This window comes from Etheostoma spectabile, chromosome 20 (assembly GCF_008692095.1).
Source record: "Etheostoma spectabile isolate EspeVRDwgs_2016 chromosome 20, UIUC_Espe_1.0, whole genome shotgun sequence".
In the NCBI taxonomy this organism is placed as follows: domain Eukaryota; kingdom Metazoa; phylum Chordata; class Actinopteri; order Perciformes; family Percidae; genus Etheostoma; species Etheostoma spectabile.
In genome coordinates this window covers 15,060,002-15,067,357 of record NC_045752.1, presented here as the reverse complement: position 1 = coordinate 15,067,357, position 7,356 = coordinate 15,060,002, and positions in this window count along the sequence as shown.

Below are 7,356 nucleotides of genomic sequence, written 5' to 3'. Positions count from 1 at the left end.
CAGTGGTTTAGGGGCTCAGTGTTGTGTGGATTACACTGTGGTCTTGTCTGTCTGCCTGAGTATTTCTTATCTGGAGCTATAATCGTGGCAGCACATAATTCAGAGGAAAAGAAATTAGACAGCAGCACAAGCTGAAAAAAATGTATTGTGTGTGCAGAGGTGAAGAGGGAATTTCAGACAATCAATAAAAGCATAAACCTTTGTGTGTGGTGGTATGACTGGCAGTGTAGTGGGTGAATAATGATTTCTATAGACAGTGTATACTATGAATGAGATTACACATTTACCAGAAAAGAAATGTGTACTACATATGATGTTGCCAGCAGCTTTAATTTAATTTAATTAGGACATTACATTACATTGTATCTGAGGCTAAGCCTTGGCCATTAGTGAAGCTCAGTGCTTTATCAGCTTACCATTCTTTTTATGGCTGATCAATTTCCCCAGGGTCTGTTTGGGCACTTATATCTCTCCCGGCAGTATAGGGATCAATGGGGGGATTTGTGAACCCAGATTGAATGAAAGAAGAGGTTAATCAGAGAGGCAATTAGCCTTAGTTTTTGCAGCCTTGTGTTTGAGAATGCTTAGATTATATTTTAAGCCTGGACACGTATACTTCTCGTATATGAAGGACCCATGAGACACGATCACTGCATAAACACAGAACACAATTGTGCAGTGTAAAGCAGTCATTGTACACATGGTGGGGTTTGAAGTATTGATTCAAACTCCCTGTAAAACTGCCTGAGCCACTGTCTAAAAAGCATATAAGTCGCAAATAAAGAAACACCATATTATCCACATTTTAGTGTCACATTGCTGCTTTACAGTGCAGTGTGGGAAAGATTTGTTTTTATTTTTATTGATCACCTTTAAGGCACATCTTGGAGCACTTATTTATTTATCTTTACTTTCAACTGTCTGTGAGATCCTAGGGGCTGAGTGGAGCTTTCTGTTCACTTTGGCAACATTCCAACTGTGTGTCTTGCACACTCTAAAAAAGGTACGAAATTCCAAAAGCCTGAAATTAAAATTATAATTTAAAAAAACAAGACATGGAATTCCAACTGCTTTTGGTGTGTGGTAATTTTGTGCGTTTCAGAATCTGACTTGTTCTAATTTAATCATTGCAACAAACCGCTTTGCTCTTTTCGTTTTTCCATTGCTAATTGAAAAGTTGACATTTACTGGAGTATGCATTGTGCTAATCTCAACGCCGTGATTTCTCAATCCTGTTCTCAGGACCTGCAGTGCTGCTGGTTATCTATATTACCAGGTGGTTAATTGCAGGTAATCACAGTCACCTGGCATTACAGGTGTCATTTAGTCCCTCATTAGATTGCTGGTATCAAAAAACCAGCAGGGCTTTAAAACCATAGCATGGAAAAGCACTGCATGGGGGGGGGGAAGACTTCAAAGGCTGTTTCTGCTAACACATGTGGGTCACTCAATGAGTTTGAGCACTTTCATAGCAGCTCAAAGATATTTAATCAATAGAATTTCTTATTCATTTGAGCTGTGCAATCATCAAGCATTCGAAGTATGGTGAGGTCACAACTGGCAGGGTTCACACAAGCTGGAGATTAATTAGCGTAGACGTTTGTGAAGTTTCACAGTGTTTGCACTATAATGCCTTATAATAACCCAATGTGCACTCCCTGCCTCATTCATCTGTGACAAATTACCTCGAGAGATTCAGTAGTCATGTGTAAGGTGTTGCCTCGATTCAGTAGGTGAATATTTCCTAACATTTAATTTTTATTAAAAGTCAACTATAGACTTTTGATATTTTCCTAAATTACTTCAAACCTGCAGTTTGCTAGGCTGAGAAGGATTGCACATTTGTTACATAACCAAAGCTGCATTGACCTTTTTTTCATGGCCATTTGAGATCAAGCTGAATATTGACACATTCTAACTTTGTAAATTTGCTACAGCAAACATGTTAGCAAACAATGTGTGATTTAGACACCATGCAGACAAGTCAAGTCAATTTAATAGCCCAATAGAACAAATCCCAAATTCACCTTGAAGGGGCTTTGCACAGCATATGACTCCATAGGGTTAGGTAATTTATGTGCTGATCAAAAGAGAACGTGGATTTGGTACTAACACGAAGATTCTCGGCTCTGACTTTGGGATTTTGTCTAGACTTACTATTACTTTATCAAACTGGTGTCTATTGCGAGCAGGGCAATGCATAGAATTACCAGCATCTCAGTTGTATCAAAACTCAACAGCAGAAAATTATGTGACAGCCAGTTTTTCACAGTAGACAATTTAATACTAATTTGGAAATGATGTCTGCCAGTAAAGGTTGCCTATATACAGCTGAGTGTCATCAGCGTAACAGTGGAAATGAATTCCATGGCTTTGTGTAATTTGGCCAGGAGGTAAAATATAGAGACACAGCATTGCAGAAGGCCACGAACAGAGCCCTGAGGTACTCCGTATATCACGTCAGAAAAATGTTATCTAGGATTATTAAAGGAAACATACTGTACCCACGATCCACTGCACAATTGAAATAGATCCGCCGCTCAGAGCTGCACAACAATTAGACTAACTGCAGGTCGTGGTGAGACAGCTGCATGAATATCTAAGGAAACAAAAGTTACATTTTAAATCTTTGAAAAACATCTGGCTTCTCTTTGTGAAGTTTTCCAGTTTGACTGTCCGCTGGTGCACCTACAATCCTATCAATAAAAGAAAGAACCTTTACTTTGAACTGCAAAACACTATACTATGACAATTAACATATGATGCTTAGTGTACACAGTTAGTATTTTTGATTCAAAAAAATGATTCAAAGAATTGGGACAAAGCTATTGTTCTGGTGAGCTTAAAATGATAGAAGAAGTCCCCTGAGATGCATTTCAAAAAGCAATCGTCTCCTTATATAGTTGGTACACAAGATATTTACAGAAAATAAAAAGAACGTTGTAACAGTTGACATGAAGAAATTATGTCATACTTTAGGCAACCAAGACTGACTAAGATAATATTGATACTTTTGTGGAAAAAACATGGATATACTTCGAAACAAGGTTTCTCATTAATTTACTGTAAATCAGCAGATATTCATTATACTTATGAATACATGGTTTTCTGTAACTGAGGAACGAACAAACAGTTTGAGAAACAAACAGGTATTGTGACCAATACCTGTTTTACAGTAAGTTACGGCTAGATGTTTTCTGCTTGTTTTAAGTGTCATGAGTACTTCGCAGTCACTTGCTGCCTTTGTGCACTCGACGCAGCATCCAACTTTCCAACACCCACCTCAGATCCACTTGTCACTTTTCATGGTTGTTATCACTCAGTAATTCTCCAAACAAGTGCAGTTGTGCATGACTGTATAAAGGATTGGCTCGTGTAAATTTAATGTGCACAATAAATCGGCTTTTCCTTTGGTTTAATTGCTTCTCTGAGGAGTTTACAGCACAGAATTTTGCATGAGTAACATGACTGCATCTAAAAATGTTACAATATTTTGAGCCTAACTCAGAATCATGAATATTTAAAATAATTACAAACCCTGCCGTACATTGTTGCAATAGGGAAGGAAGACTAAATGATGGTTATTTGATCTTTTATGTTGGTTTTAGTATCTTGTTGTTCCATAAACACATTTCACTGAGCAGACAAAGCATTTAAAAGCATTACATTTGCCAGTTATCTTGAAATTATCATAATATGCTGAATATTTTAGGCTCAGTCTGTCGGCCATGCCATTCCAATAATGACCTGTTTATAGCTCTGTGGTCTGAATCCTCATCCTCTGATCACTGCCTCCATGTTCTCATTTGCCAGGTATTGGTGGTAAAATGATTTCATCACAGGTCTTGAACACGCAGCTGCTTGTTATTACAGGCGGTCACCGGGTCTTGCTGCTCTCTATTGACCAATTTGCCTCCCACAACACATTAAAAAAGAAAAGATGTTGCAGTATACCTTGCTGGGGCTGTTAAGACTCAGGGTGTTTGATAAAATGGTTAATACACCGGCCTCTTGTGCTAACCGGATACTTCCAACATCCTTCCAGCATTTCTTACCCTATAGGCAAAGTCTTAAAATTGTGCAGGTGATAATAGCAAACCATTGGAAATTTTATTCGTTCACTTGTGTTGTGGGGTTTGAAATGAGTCTCTGTTTAATATTCTATATTCATTATTAAGTTACAGATTATGAACCAAATAATTTTAAAGTGGATTAAATGATATCCAGCAACTGGGCACACACACGCACACACACACACATACGCGCGCACACACGCACGCACACACGCACACACACAGCGTTCAGCAGGGGGAAATAACTGGTCTCCTAAGGTGGAAAATCCTACTCTATCTTATGAGGACCAGTAACTACCTGGTGTCTCCGCTGGTTGCCTGGCAACCTCACAGTGAAACCAAGATTCAAGAAACAGTGCCAACATGTAATCCCACGTAAAACTACAACCTTTCATTTTTGCTTATCAGATTTCTTTGTGTATAATAGCTGTTCCCCTTGATTACAGTCTTTATGCTAAGGTAATTGCCTGCTGGCTCTAGTGTCATATTTAGTTAGTGTGCAAACATCAGAGTGGTATCAATCTTCTCATCCATCCCTCTGCAAGAAAGCAAATAACTGTAAAATGTTCATAAAACACAAGTATTCCTTTACGAAGACCCTGACCTGAAAAAGTCCGCTCCAGACTCAAGAAAACGGTTTCTTATGAGTCTACAGTATTCAGCAATTACTAAATGTCAAATTAAATTTGACTTTTTGGCAAGGAGTAAGCCAGAGCAAACCAAACAGCTCTCATCTGTGTTCTGAATTTACTTTGCAGCATGACCTTTAAGCATATTTCTGACTGCTCAGAGTGGCGATAAACAAACTGACTCAACCCCTGGACAGCAGCGACAACTTTGGCAGAGCACATCAGCTGGAGGTGCTGCGTGTTCCGAGGTCTTACGCAACCCACTGTGCTTCACACGACCAAATAGAAGGCTGGTCAGGCTCAACTATAGACATAGTCCATATCCACGACGTTCCACTTCCGGGTTTCCTCTGTTGCCGCCAGAAATTCTGCCGGATGTCTTTCTTTTCGGCCGGATGTCCAGTACCTTCCAATTTCTTTGTGTTGTAATTTTAAACTGCTGTCGATTTATAAGCACTATGGTTTACTGCTCCTTAGATCTCTGCAGGGTAAATCCAGACAGCTGGCGAGACTATCTGTCTAATCTGGATATTCCATTGCACGACTAAAACAACTTTTGAATTTACATGTTCCACCAAAACAAGTTCCTTCCTGAGGATATTTTGCAGCAGCACTGTGGCTCTGCCCGGTGCTTAGAGCCACCCATGACAATTGTGATTGGTTTAAAGAAATACCAATAACACAGAGCACGTTTTTCTCCCATCCAGGAATGCTGTGTGTACTAGCCAGAACCTCTTTTGTAGCATTGTGGAGGAAGGTCTGGCAATGTGAGACTACTAGGGATATGATGCCTCTGTGGACTTGTAGAAGCTGTAAAGGGTTGTGTAACATTTTTTTCAGGCTCTATCCACAACAGTGGTGTGTTCATGGATTGCCTTGCTAATACCAGAGGATAGCCATGTACTGAGTGCACCATTATGATACCAGCAAAGACACCTGGCGTCGTCCCGGGGCTCACTCAGTCACAGAACACCTTTTGGAATGATAAAGTCAAGATGGCATCATAGTTTTCTTTAAGGCCTTGGAGGTGTTGCACCAAATGGTGTGCCTTCTGTCTCTGTTGTTTCTGTCTTTCTGCACAGTCTCTTCGAGAGTACAGGCAACATTTACGATGCAAGCCAGATGCTTGTGATCCTGAGGCTCCACCACCACCCAGCTCTGGGACAGGGGAAGCGTGAGCCGTGTTGAGAGGAGGCGCCGACGTGATGCCTGTCACTTTGTCCCCTTTGATCTTTTAAATCAGGTTTATTATTTCCTTTGCTGTTAGGTTGCACTATGAGTTCAACAAACAAAACAAGCTATTTAAATGCATCTTATGTTTTGTCGTTTCTTTTCACATTCTCCCATTTCCTGGCTTCAGGTTTTTTTTTTCCTCCCAGGCTCTTCTCCCTAATAACATGTCTTCTGTAGAGAGTGGGTGAGGCAACCAGATATTAATTAACACAGGTATTAATTTAGGACAAATTGGATGATTGCTAAACTGACTTTTACTTCATAAGGCACAATTAATGTCTTCCAGATGTGGCACTGTGTGCTCCGCGTTTATGAAAGGGCTGTCAGTCTCAAATTAAGTTTACAGTCTCCTCGTCTGACCTTTTGAGTTCGAAAATAAAAAATAAAAATTGAAATGTCACGGACCCTCTGTTTTAATCACTTAGGATATTAATACATTGAAATAACATTTCCCGTTTATCAATCCGAAATGTCAAAATGCAAGCTGCTTAGCCTTACCTCCGTCATTGTTTGCTTTCAGTCAACAAAATATTCTGTCAATTTTGGCAGCAGTCAGCAATTGTTCAGACATGAGTTGGGAGTTGAGTTGAGTTATAATGCTTGATTATTATTTGTGCCTGTACTGTATCTATCTCCGTAGTTCTCAGGATCCTGCTGGTTTCCAATGTAGCTGTAATTAAGGGCTGGTTTCTACCTGGTACAAAACACTCTTTTATCAGGATATATTTTAAGCTTGTAGCATTTATTTTTTCAAAATGTTTGTCCAATGTCAAATCATTTGAGAATTAACTGTTTTCTGTGGTTTAAATTGATGGACCCTCAGTTAAGATCTGCAAGATAAATCAAAGTATTGTCATGGGGCAAAAGCAACAGGAGGAATACTTTCCTTTAATTTAATGATTGTTTTGTTGTTCCTCTTTTAATTGAGGTGTTTCAGTAATGTTCAATCCATCAAATTAAATGTTGTTATAGAGCCTCATACTAGTTAATGTAATTAAAGTTGCTTTACCACGGAAAAAGCTGAGATGAGGACAATGTATCAAACGGGGAGAGGTAATACTTTATGTTAACATCACAAGTAATGGGAGTGTTATGAATGATGGAGCAATAAAAAATGTGAACAGCTACAGGAATTTTAGGTTATTTCTTCCTCAGGCATGGCTGCCATAGATGCCAGAACTGTGTTCCCCTTTGGCCTCTGGTTCTGTACTCACTGCTTCTATTTTGGTCCCCCTCTCAGTCCAGTGGCGCAGGAGGGGAGCGGCAAGCCAGTCGTTCACCACAAGAACATAAAACAGAGTGTTAGGTTGTCTAGCCAGAACCCCATAGAGACCCACAGGTCCATGCTAATGAAGACAGTGGAATCAATATTCCTGTCATCTTCCCCACAGCAACACACACACACACACACACACACACAC